Raw genomic sequence first — 13,361 nt, 5'->3', positions numbered from 1 at the left:
TTGATTAACAAATGTTGGTACCTAATCAAACCAAATCACACTACCTTAACACTTTTCCAAGGTGAGTAACTGAACTGAACTTTTCAACCTTTTTACTTAGGTATACATTGCTCCTAGCTTATTTCTAGCTTCTGGCTACTTTTTTTTTTTTTTTTTAGTATACAAACACTCTAACTTCTGCTTACTAGCTGCCTTACAGACTTTTAAAAATAAGCACACTAACTACTGCTTACTAGCTGCCTTACTGACTGACTATTTAAAAATACAGTCTAACATCTGTTTATTTGCTGCCTTACTGACTATTAAAAGCACAAACACACTAAATCATATTACCAAATACTATTACCAAATAATATTACCAAATAGTTAACTTTGCCCCAATACTTTTAAAAATGACAATGCCCCAACCTTACATAGCTTCATGTGATTGGTTTTGAATACATTTTCTTCTGTTAACTCCACTGGAATTAATGGACTGAATGACTGTCACATTTGCAAAAAAAAGGGCTTAAAGTAGGACATTTGTAAATGAGATATTAGACATCAGGAAAGCTGAAAGCAATTTTTCAAAGGCAATTGTGGCGATTCCAGCCCAGAAAAGTGACCCTGACCTTAAAAAAACAGCTTTTTCTTGGGAAAATTTAGAAACATTTTTTGGGGAAGTTCTTAAGAGAATATTAAAATGCAATGGAAATCTTTTTGTTTTTAGGTGTTCTTTACAGTATGTAAGATGAAGGACAACTTATGTGCCTGATGAAGTGTCCACCTGTGATGTTTTCCATCTGCTTGTGTATCAGGCACATAAGGTCCCTTAGTGTAACCCTTTCCTGGGCAATGTGTCCAATTTCGAAGGGCCATAAAAGAATTTATTAACTGCAGTTGGCTCCTCCATCCTTTCTCCAACTTTTCTTTCTCCCATGGGGGTATTCTTCTCTAAGGGGGGAAAGCCTACTTTTTTGGCCCAGGCTGTAGTGTTCTCCCATATGTGTATGATACCATGACTCTTCAGGACAGGTACACTTACAGACCAGACCGGACTGCTTAGATTTACGTGAACCAGGATTTAATGGATCTCCACCTCTGCGGATGTGTCCCTCCAGGCAGGGGCTTGAAACTGGTTTATCCTCCATGACCAGGAATGATAAGTGTCCCAGGTGGGCTGGGGGTATCCTAACCATGACCGATATCGCACCCAGTACCTGAGGTCCACAAAGATCCTGAACTCTAATCTGGCAGTGTCCTGTGTCCCAGGATTGGAAACTCCATTGGGGGTTTCCAGATGTCCTTATCCTCTTCTGTCCCTCCAAACTCCTCTTCAAAATAGATGCAGTCCTCCAGGAGGAAAGGCCTACTACTGATAGCAGTCCTCACAGCTTCAAGCTCTCAGCAAGGAAGGGTGACAGTAAATACTTCCTTCCCTCTTCGTGGAAAAACTCAATCTCTTATTAAAACACTTCTCTTCTTTCTGCACAGTCACTGAAACCTCCTCTTAGACTGGGCAAAGAGGCACACAGCTCCCTCCTGACCCACTGAGCTAGGGATTCTGCCTGCCAGAAGGTTCAGGGCAAAATTTCAGAAAAACTGCAAAAATGCTTCTGCTTCTCTCTCTTCTCTCCAGTCCACTTCTGGGGAATTGGCAGGACAGTGTGTCTCTCTCTCTCTCTGTGCTAAGCTGAGAGCCTAACCTGGAGAGCACACTGAAAACACTCCTCCCTTGAAATCAAATCCACACTGCCACACTTTATGGCTAACCCACTAGTGGACTAGGAGATCATCACTCACAGGCAGCCTCTGTGGGAGGGCCTATATGGGAATGCTGTCTCTAACTAAGCTGATGGTAATCTTAAGACTGGGAGATAGGGCGATATAGTGGTGGCTGACCAAGGGGAAATAGATGGCAAGGGATCCATCAGGAAGAGTCATCACGTTTAGCCTGAATGGGGCTTGGAAGGAGGAGATAGAGTGAGGTGGCCAGAGGAGCTCATTCTACTGGGCTAAAGCCTGGAGCACACCACTGAGGTGGCCAACAGAATTCATCCTACCAAGCTAAAGAATGAAGTCCATTGCTGTGGTGGCCCTGTGCAACCCATTCTGCTGAGCTGAAGACTGATCCTTCCTTCAGTAAACTGTTCCCCTCACCTGCCTGCTTATCACTGATTTGAGCAGGCAGGAGGAAGAGGGCAGTGCTGCCTCAGGCCATGTCCTTCTCCTCTACTGCCTAGGGCATGAGTTTTGCTTTGAACCATGAGGCAGTATGGTGTCCAACATGATTCAAAGCACTAGTTAGCCCCAGGTGGCAGAGGAGAAGAAGGATGCATCCTGAGGCGGTGCTACTATCATCCTCTTATTGGTTTGGATCAGGAGCAATGATAGGAGTATGGGCTGAGGGGATCACCTGGGGATGTGTGAGAAGGGTCTGGGGATGAGAGGAGGATTGGGTGTGGAAAGAGTTTAAAGGGGCCAGGGATCAGTTAGAAGGAGCTGTAAGGAGAGTTTGGAGGAGATACAAGTTGGAATGACTGAGATCTTGTGATGATGGTCTGGGAGATCAGCTGGAGAAGAGTATTTGCAGGGCTGTTGCAAAGGGTGGGCAAACAGAGCAACCACTCTGGGTGCCAAGCCAGGAGGATGCCAAGTTGCCCTTTTGAGTCATTTAGCTGCAAGCACACATGTTTGAAAGGGGGTTGCCAAAAGCAACCTTTGCCCAGAGTGCCATTTTGTCAAGACATTGATCTGGGTATAAAGAGGGTCTGGCAGATGAAAAGAGGATTGATAGGGACTGGGAGGAGGGGGATGGCGAAAATCTGAGGAGATGAGAGATGAGAGAATTGGTTAGGAGAAGTGAAGGCACTGAAGGACGAGAGGGGAAGTTGCTGGGCGATGATTAGGAAGAGCTAAGGGATGAGAGAAAGGACTGACTGGGGTGGGAGTGGGAGAGGAGATTGGCTGGGGGGGTTGTGTGTTTCAAAAAGAAAGGGAGAAATATATGTGTGACAGAGATTATGGGGATAAATTGAAGAGGGCATGTAAAAAATGCCTTTGGAAATTTTGTGTACTCCTTGGCAAACAACTTTCCAATTTTGTTGACAAATATTTTTATTGAATATGGTATCAGGATCTGCTTTTAGAAATCCTTCCTTTTATGGAGAAAGAAGGCATAAAGATATCAATTTTCAAAACTATGTGTATATTTGCAAAGCCCGTGAGTATGTTAATCTTTAATGCATATACTTTCCCTTTGAAAATTGTCTAGGGAAAAAGCTTACTCTAAGTCCAACAACCTAGGTAGCACCAAGATAAACACAAGACAGTTTTTAGTCAGTGAGTAATCAAACTGAAGAATCAATTGCTGCCAAATGTAGTCATAGCAAGCAGCATAATAGCATTCAAGAAGGGTCTTGATGCATTCTTGGAAGACAAGGTCATAAATGGATATTAGAGATTGGGTGAGGCCAAATGGCTTCACACCTTTATAGATCTACAGGGAACACTTAGATGAACTCTGGTTTTCATCTGGGGCCACTGTGGGAGACATGATGCTGGGCTAGATGGACCTTTGGTCTGACCCAGCTTGGCCATTCTTATGTTGTTAAATAATATTCTCATGCTACATACCAAGCAGTAAAAACATTAAAATGCATGGCCATGATAAACTGCTACCAATATAACCACAGTGCTCCTGCCTTCTGCTTGTACCACCTGTTCTGTACAGTAATAGATTACAGAGGTCTTCATCTTTCCTTTTCAGTTTTATTTTATTAAAATATATATACAGTGAATGAACATCAGTAAGAAGAGAAGTGTGGATGGTCCCTGTGAGTAGTGCAAAGACAGAGACTAGCGCAAATGATTTTGTTCATAAAAACATGCATTCATTCCATATAAATCCATGTTAAAAAATACTCACTGCAAACACACCGTATCCTTAAAGACATCAGCCTCTGATCCGAGTACTTGGGGTATGACCCAGTGATGTGATGGAGTATGGGGTGCGATGGAGACTATAGGGTGTAATCAGTGAGTGTAGAATATGTCTGGAATTAGCATATAATTGGACAATGACTAAAAACTGCAGGATATAATCAAGGGGTTCATAACAGATGATCGAGGTACAGGGTATAATCAGATGACTGATGAGGTGTTAGCAATTGAGGATGTAATTGAAGGGATCATGGGCTGTGATTGGAGGAACAGCATGTAATTTATGAAGTGTGACTGCTGAGCAGAATGTAATTGCAGGGTTGATGGGATGTGATTGGGAGTCTATGGTTTATTCAGTGGTGGAGATATGTTATTAGAGGTTAGAGAGTGCCATTGAGTGGGGTTTGATGGTCGCAGAGAACATGAATGTTAAGTGACTGAGGGGCACAGTCTTACACATGCTGTGATAAGGTCGGGAGGCTAGAAGAATACAAGATGTAACTGGGGGTTACAGAGTATGATTGAGTGCAACGTGATTGGAGTGTGATTGGGGGCACAGGGTATGATTCGGGTGTATTTGGGCTGCAGGTTGTGATGGAGCATGGGTATGGCAGGGTGATGCAGGGTATGATTGTGATGCCCGGAGTGTGTTTAAAGGTGATAGGCATAGTTGGGATGAAATAAGAGAACAGGCTGTGGTTAGGCAATATCAGTGGCTATTGGGGTGTGGTGTTTTGACTGAGATGCAAAATATGAGTGGGGAGTGTTTAAGCTGCCAGGGTGTTATGGAGCACAGGGAATGGCAGGAGGATTCGGGGTGTGACTGAAGCACAGTGTGTAAGTGCAGGGTGCAGGGCCATCAGAAGAGGCAAATAACACAGGAGGCTGCCCAGGGTACCAGCCTCAGGAAAACCAAAATGCCTTCTGTGGGGGTAGGGTGTTAGCGCACCATGTTGCTGTTACTGCTATAGCCACAGTGGTTGCAACTTTAAGCTTCTGCTTGACTGATATTTTATGGCCACATCATATGAGGGGGACACTGGCCAGTCATATCTTCTAAGCGGGATCCCTATCTCCCACAATTGGCCTTGCACCCTGAATTGCTTGGGGCACTGGCTAGCCCAGCAACAGGACTGGATGGATATGATTAGGAAAACAGGTTGTGATTAGACAACAAAGAAGCTTTTGGAGTGTGGCGGTGTGACTGAGATGGTTTGGTTGGGGTATATTTGGGCTGCAGGATGTGATGGAGAACAGAGTGCAGCAAAAGGGTGCAAGATATAATTGTGAAACACAGAATGTGATTGATATAGAGTTGTTGGAAGGGGTAGGAAGATGAGTGATCACCCAAGTTTCCAAACTCAGGGAGCACCAAACTGCCTTCTGAGGAGGCTGGATGATAGCACACCATGATGCCACTGCTGCTATAGTAGCAGCATTGGTACCTGCAACTCTAAAACTCTTGCTCTGCTGCTACTATGCCACTATATTTGAGGGGAACCATGTCCAATTACACCATCCAAGGGGGGACCCTCCCTGCAGCCAGCCTTACATATCCCCTTCCCCCTCCCCCCAGACTGCCCGGGGCACCAGACAGCTCAGCGGTCAGACCTGAAATATGTGATTGGAATAAGATAGCTGGACAAGTTGTGATTTAGCAACACAAGCTGCTATTGAGGTGTGATTTGGGGTGTAAGGTGTGACTCTGGGCTGCCTAATATGATTTCAGTTTTAGTAGCACAGAATGTCACTGGAACTTGTAGATTGTGAGTGGAACTCTTATCCTTCCTGGGCTGAGCCCAGGAAGGATAATTTCAAAGCCATTTCCATAAGTAAAATAGTGTTTTACCCATGGAATTGGCCTTTTACAAAACTGCTTGTCCGATATGCAGGTAGACTTACCTGCCTATGTCCTGTATGCACAAAACTTTACCTACAGTGAGCAGAGGCATTCCTGGGGTTGGGGATTGGGAACTATTTGCATGTATGCACATACTTTTCAGTTTTCAAAAGTATGCAAGTAAATGTTTCTAAAACCTTTTTTGCGTGCAAATTAGCAGGTGTAATTGTGTGTTGGTAGTTTTGGTGGGATAATTTTCAAAGGCAAAGTATGCCCATATCTTCCCTTTGAAAATTGGTGTTACTTATGTATATATTTAATGTCTAATTTATGTGGGCTGTTACAAAATTACCCCCATAAGTGCTATTTGTATTCTCTGTCGACAAGCAGGGCTGAATTAACCAAGACATGTGAGGTGACATCATCTGGTGGCACCAAACAGACCCATCTCTCTAAGCTTGTAGGGCTTTTGCTCTACTGAACATGTGTGGAAATTCCCATGCAGGCATTTCCTTGTGAGCCCCTCGGTCTTTTTTCATCCGAGCACCAGCATGGATGTGCGTAATAACTCAGAATTTTAACTTCAATTTTCTCTAAAATTTTTAGTATCTTTTTCTTCAACATTTTCTCACTGCCTCAGCAGCCCACAAACAACACTTTTCAGTGCTACTTAAAAAAAAATATTATGCCCTCTACTTTCACAACAGCAACAACTCCTGCTTGTGCTTGACAACATGAGCACCAACAACCAAAAGCAATGCAATAGGTCCAGCTGAAACAACTTTCATTTATCTCCTCCAAGGAAAAAGTATCCTCATTCAAACTGACAACCAAGCAACCATGTTCTGTTTGAATAAGCAAGGAGGCACAGGCTCATGGACTCTTTGCCAAGAAGTGATAAAGATATGGGAATGGGCATGTAAACATTAGCTGTCCTGCAAGCAACCTACCTTCCAGAGATCTCCAAAATGTTAGCAGACTGCCTCAACAGAGTTTTTCATGCACATAAATGGTCTCTGCAACAATCAACAGCTGACAGACTATTCAGTCTGTGGGGTTTTCCAGCAATCAATTTCTTAATGTCAGAACAAAACAGAAAATTGTAAAGATTTTGCTCTGTTCTTCCCAACAAAATCAGATCCACTCAGGATGCTTTCCTGCTCAACTGGAATGCAGCTGTCATGTACATCTTTCCACCAATTCCTCTGATAGCCAGAACAGTGGAAAAAGTGTTATAGACCAAGCCCATCTGATCCACATAGCTAAAGTCTGGCCCAGACAAGTCTGGTTTGCATTCTTGGTACAGATATCCAGCAGACCTCCAATCCCTCTTGGGTCAAATCCAACCTTATTAAATCAAGAAGAGGGACATCTGTATTATCTGAACCTTCCCTCCTTCAACTTGACAGCTTGGATGTTGAGCGCTCAATAATCGCTGAATTGTCCTTACCCAAGAAGGTTGAGGACATTGTTGTGTCTGCCAGAAAACCATCAACAAAGACAGCCTATGGATTGAATAGAAACAGTTCTCCACATATCAATTAAATTCCTTGGAGCTATTCGCAAGTGACCCCAAAGAGTTACAGAACTGTCTGCTCTCTCTTTTTCTTCAGGTCTTGATACCTCATCAGTGAGCGTTCATCTCAGTGCAATTGCAGTTTACCATACCCATATCAAGGGTAAGCCAATATCTACTCAACCATTAGTATCCAAATTCCTGAAAGGCTTATGGCATACTAAACCTCCAGTTGTAAAACCATGTGTTTAATGGGACTTAAATGTGATTTTGGTACAACTAATGAAACCACCATTTGAACCAGTGGAATCGACTTCTCTCAAGTTTATAACATGGAAAGTAAAATTCCTTGTAGCAATCACATCAGCAATAAAAATCAGTGAGTTTCAGGCTATGGTTCATTGTCTCCCTTATATGCATTTCTTCTGCAATCAGATGGTGCTCCAGATCCACCCAAAGTTTCTCCAAAAGAAGTATTATTTTTCCATATTAATCAAGCCATATTGTTACCCATGTTCTTCCCAAGGACACATGTGTATGATGATGAAAAAGCCCTTCATATCTTGGACTATAAATGATCCTTGGCTTATTGCAAAAGAACAACTCAGCCTCATTGTCAGGCCTCAAAACTATTTGTCTCTTACAATCCTAACAGACTAGGCATAGCAGTAGCCAAATGTACATTAGCTAACTGGCTAGCAGGCTATATAGAGCACTGCTACTCGCTAACAGGCTACAAATTATAGATACCATCAAGGCTCATCAAGTTAGTGCCATAGCTTCATCAGTGGCTCATCTGCAAGCTGTACCTCTCAAAAAAATCTGCAAAGCTGCAACTTGGTCATCAGTACACACGTTTACAGCCCATTACCATCTGGACAATTTTCAAAGAATGACAGTAAATTCAGACAAGTAGTTTTGCGTAGCTTGTTCACCCAGTAGTCTGCTCTCCACGAGGGGCCAGGCTGCTTAGTCAGTAAACAGTCTGTAATGCTCAGCTTGGGACTCCCCACATACCATGTCTAATTCAGCCCTGCTTGATATCCCCTCCCCTCCCCTCCCCGTTGATTGTAATTTCAGCCTTTCAGTTACAATGTGAACCGGTATGATGTATGCTTACTAATGCCGGTATATAAATGTTTCAAATAAATAAATAAATAAATAAATAAATATTCTCTGTAGAAAGCAGAATGAATTAGCTGTGCTAAATAACCGCCTGCTTCCTTAGAGACTTGATAACCTAGCTAGAATCATCTCTAAAATTGTCTGAGGCGATTCATGAGGCAACATCCATGCAGGAATTCCCACACATGTTCAGTAGAGCAAAAGCTCTACAAGCTTAGTATAAATAGTCTGTTTGGTGCTGCCAGATGACACCAACCCCACCTGTCATGGCTAATTCATCCTGCTGTCTATGAAGAACACCATTTACAATAAGCAAACTTGTTTTTCACGGGTCCCAGCATTTGTGAGGAGCTTTAAGAATAAGCTGAATCCTCTTTATTCCTGCATGTGAAATCTAGCAAAACCATCACTGCAACATTACAGAAACCATCTTCCCCAACTCAGTCCACTCAACCTAGGAAAACAGGGGTGAGTCTATGAATCTCCATCCCAGTATTACACCATGACAGACCCCACCCAACACACAACACTCACACACAAACAGAGTGAGGATACAGATGTGCAACTTGACAGCTTAGGCTGGCTTCTCAAGCCTTGGTGGATGTGTAATACTAGTGTGGCTGGGGTCAGCTGTACATTGTTTCTCTTGTTTCATAGTGTACATTCAACAGTTGGTATCTAAATGAGAGTGGCAGAATAACTTCTGCTGTAGTGTAGTAATGCCCTGCAGAAGCCCATCTTTCATATTTAGTTTCTATCCGAATGCTGCTGGAACTTTGAATTCCTATTGGGAGTGATGAATACCTACTAAGAATGATGAATTGCAAGAGCCAGGTTGCACCAGACTGTAAGGTACAAACTCAAGACAGAACTGCCATGTCCCCATAGTTATATGTCAGAGAGAGGAACCAAGAAAGATTTGGACAGGAAAAGATAATTATAGAGAAGCAGAGGGAAGAAAGATGGAGGAAATGATGGATTGCAGAACCCATAACTGAACATAGATTCAGAGAGAGTCCATTGATGCTCAGAGTGGTGCAGTAAACACAGAGAGCTGTTTGAAGCAAGACGTCTATTATCTCTTGCATTACTTTAGCAATAACTTCATCTGCATCCAGCATAGTAATATCCCCCAGGCTGCATGCACTGGAATTCAGCTATTGTAAGGGAAGAATGGGAGAACTGGGGCATTAGACCTTTTCACCTAATCTGGAAAAGTTTGTTTCAGTGAGAAAATCCATCTAAACCAGGAGTGTACTCATCACTAAAAGCCCAGTGAGAGATACTCAGAGGCAGAAAGAGCCACAAGAGTGATTTTCTCTTAGGACCTGATTTACTAGGCTTTTTCCCCCATTTTGGGCCTGATTTTAAAAAGTATTTACATGTGTAAAACTCAGTTTTACTCAAGTAAATGCACTTTACTTGAGTAAGTGGGCTTTTGAAAATTGCTATAATATATGCCATTGGATTTACTTGCATAAGTGCACTTTACTTGACTAAGGGCCTCATTTTCCAATATCGCATTGGATACCAAAAAGGGGTGTAGCTTATGCTAATAAGCATGTGTACTGCAAAATCAGCTATGTGAAAGGCTGTTATTGTAAGTTGCAGCTAATGATGTTTCCTGACAGGCCTGTTTCAGTATGATGCAGGCTGAGTGAGAGAGAGAGAGAGAACCTTGCTATAGTGCATCCTCCCTAGACAGGTATTTGTATCCCTATGGGAGGCCCACCTAGTAACTCGAGGTGAGGTTTAAGTATTAGTGTAGGGGGTTAGAGGCCACTTTCACATTCAACGTGAGACGTACGAACAGAACAGTGGTCTCTTGTGAAGATTTGATGACCTACGGAGTGAGGAAACTCACCCCAAGATGAAATTTGGGCAATGTTCTCTCCACCTAGCTTGATGTTAGCAATGTTCTCTCCACCTAGCTTGATGTTAGCAAGCTAGGTGGAGAGAACATTGCCCAAATCTCATCTTGGAGTGAGTTTCCTCACTCCGTAGGTCATCAAATCTTCACAAGAGACCACTGTTCTGTTCGTACGTCTCACGTTGAATGTGAAAGTGGCCTCTGACCCCCTACACTAATACTTAAACCTCACCTCTAGTTACTAGCAGGTCGATACAGTAACGTGCAGTTAAAGATTGCCCGTCTGTAACGTGCTGGGAGCGCACAATACAGACGAGTAAGGCCATCCAGCCATACAGTCTCCAGTTTCACGCGTCCTTAGCGCTTCCTAAAATAAACATCTAACCCTTTCCGCACCCAGCATGTAAATGAATGAAAAAGCTGTATAATGAAGGAATTAGCTATTCCCCTCCGATACTGTAACGGGCGCTGATATTATCTCCTTAGGAACGCGCTGTTTTGCCGCGGCCTTAACCTGTTAGTTTACCGCCTCCCCCTAGTAGGAGTTAGGACTGTGTAACAAATCCATCGACACCGCTTAAGATACTCAAACACAATAAAACAATAAGCCTGGCACCTTCCTTGATGTAGTATGTCCCGGATGCCCCCCCCCCCTCCCCAGCGCGCCCGCCACTACCCCTTTCATCAGCTGCATCCACCCATTATGCCCCTCACGGGCATGTCCCGCTTCACAGAGCGCTCCCACTCAAATCCGTTCATGGGTATATACCCTTTCGCCCCCCTCACAGCGCCATGCTACCACTGCGACCCGGAGGAGGTGAGGCACAGCGGCGAAGACAGACGGGAGAGGAGAAAAAGCAGAGCCGAGCAAAGCAAAAGCGTGCAGCAAGCCGGCGAAATAGACCTGCGAGCAGAGGCAATAGCAGCGGTTCGGTAAGCCTGGCACCCTCCTTGATGTAGTACGTCCCGGATGCCCCCCCCCCCCCCCAGCGCGCCCGCCACTACCCCTTTCATCAGCTGCATCCACTGCGACCCGGCAGTCCCGTGAGGCCTACAAAAAAAAAAAATCCCCGGCTCCCGCGCCCCCGCACTGGCCCGCCGACTAAACCCCCCCCCCCCTCCTCCCAATCGGGCAGGTAGGCGGCGGCGACGAAAACCAAAGCAATTTTTTTTTTTCAAAAAGCGACATCACACATTGCATAAAATAATTTCTCCAGCCTTAAAGCGACAATTTTGGGTTTTTCCAAAAGCGACTTACTTTTGGGATCTGTCAAGATCCCAAAAGTAAGTCGCAAAAGTAACTTACTTTTCTGAAGCCATCAGGAACATGATCTTAGCTCCTCCGGATGAAGACGAAGATGGCCGCCTGCACGGGGAAAGCGTGCAATTGGCCGCTGAAGACGTGACGTCACGTCTTCAGCGGCCAATTGCACGCTTTCCCCCGTGCAGGCGGCCATCTTCGTCTTGAGCTACGATCGTGATGGCTTCAGAAAAGTAAGTTACTTTTGCGACTTACTTGACAGATCCCAAAAGTAAGTCGCTTTAAGGCTGGAGAAATTATTTTATGCAATGTGTGATGTTGCTTTTTGAAAAAAAAAAATTGCTTTGGTTTAGTCGGCGGGCCAGTGCGGGAGCCGGGGATTTTTTTTTTTTGTAGGCCTCACGGGACTGCCGGGTCGCAGTGGATGCAGCTGATGAAAGGGGTAGTGGCGGGCGCGCTGGGGAGGGGGGGGGGCATCCGGGACGTACTACATCAAGGAGGGTGCCAGGCTTACCGAACCGCTGCTATTGCCTCTGCTCGTAGGTCTATTTCGCCGGCTTGCTGCACGCTTTCGCTTTGCTCGGCTCTGCTTTTTCTCCTCTCCCGTCTGTCTTTGCCGCTGTGCCTCACCTCCTCCCGAAGCAAGGCTGCTTTCGCGCCCTGCTCCAGGAGGAGAGACACAGCGACGAAGCAACAAAGACTTTTCGTGTTTTTTTACACTTCCTGGTACCTGTCATTCCAAATGCCATTTGAAATGACAGGTACCGTCGCACCCTGGTTACTGTATAGGCGCTGTATTAAGCGCCTATACAGTAAAATGGGTTACGCGGCCATAACCCTTCCCTACCGCTTTAAAGCCACGGCATGCATTTGCATGCGATTAGAGGAGAGTATCGGGGAGTTAGTGAAGAGAACTGTGCGTGCGGGGAGGAAGGGTGCGCCTGACACTGCCGCACTGTTTCTACCGCGGCCTTACTGGATCGACCTGTCAGTGGGCCTCCCATAGTGATACAAATACCTGTCTAGGGAGGACACACTATAGCAAGGTTCTCTCTCTCTCGCTCTCTCTCTCACTCTCATAGGACTTACAGGAGACATTGCAAATGGTGATGAAACCTTACTGCACAGTCACAGCAACTTATCACACAGCCTAACACAATCCAAAGAGGTGTAGTTACAGCTGTGCAATAGCTCTTCACAGCCCACACTCCTCCTATTTTCTGAATTTGCATCGCACCATATGGTGCGATCGCATGCGGTAAACACATTTTCGCATGCGTTAACGGGGCTTTTCGCATGCAATAAGCCCTTAACGCATGCAAAAACGCCTTATCACATTTTGAAAAATGACCCCCTTTGTTTGTTCCTTTTGTGAAATCTCAGTCTCTCTAGCATTCTTTCATACTTTTCCTCATGTTTACCTTTTGCTCACTCTCCTATTATGTGCTCTTTCCCCTTGCATCTTGTGCTCCGTTTTCCTGCTGTTTCACCTTTTTCTCTGTTTTGTGTGCTGTTCTTACTTGCTGTCTTTTGTGCTTTCTCTCTCTCCCTTTCTCTCTGTCTTGAGTTCTCTGGCACACTTCCCTCTCTCCCTTTCTCACTCTCTGGTATTCTTTCTTTCCCCTGCTTTCTCACTTCTTGTTTTTCTCTCTCTTACACACTCTGGTGCTTTCTCTCTCCTGTACTGTCTAAAACATAGACTATGATGGCAAATAAAGAGCATAAAGCTCATCTAATCTGGCAAATTTAATTAGAACATAACACATAAGAACATAAGAATTGCTAGACTAGGTCAGACTGAGGGTACATTAAGCCCAATATCCTGTTT

The sequence above is a fragment of the Rhinatrema bivittatum genome, chromosome 5, assembly GCF_901001135.1.
Source record: "Rhinatrema bivittatum chromosome 5, aRhiBiv1.1, whole genome shotgun sequence".
NCBI lineage: Eukaryota > Metazoa > Chordata > Amphibia > Gymnophiona > Rhinatrematidae > Rhinatrema > Rhinatrema bivittatum.
This window is presented reverse-complemented; position numbering follows the sequence as displayed.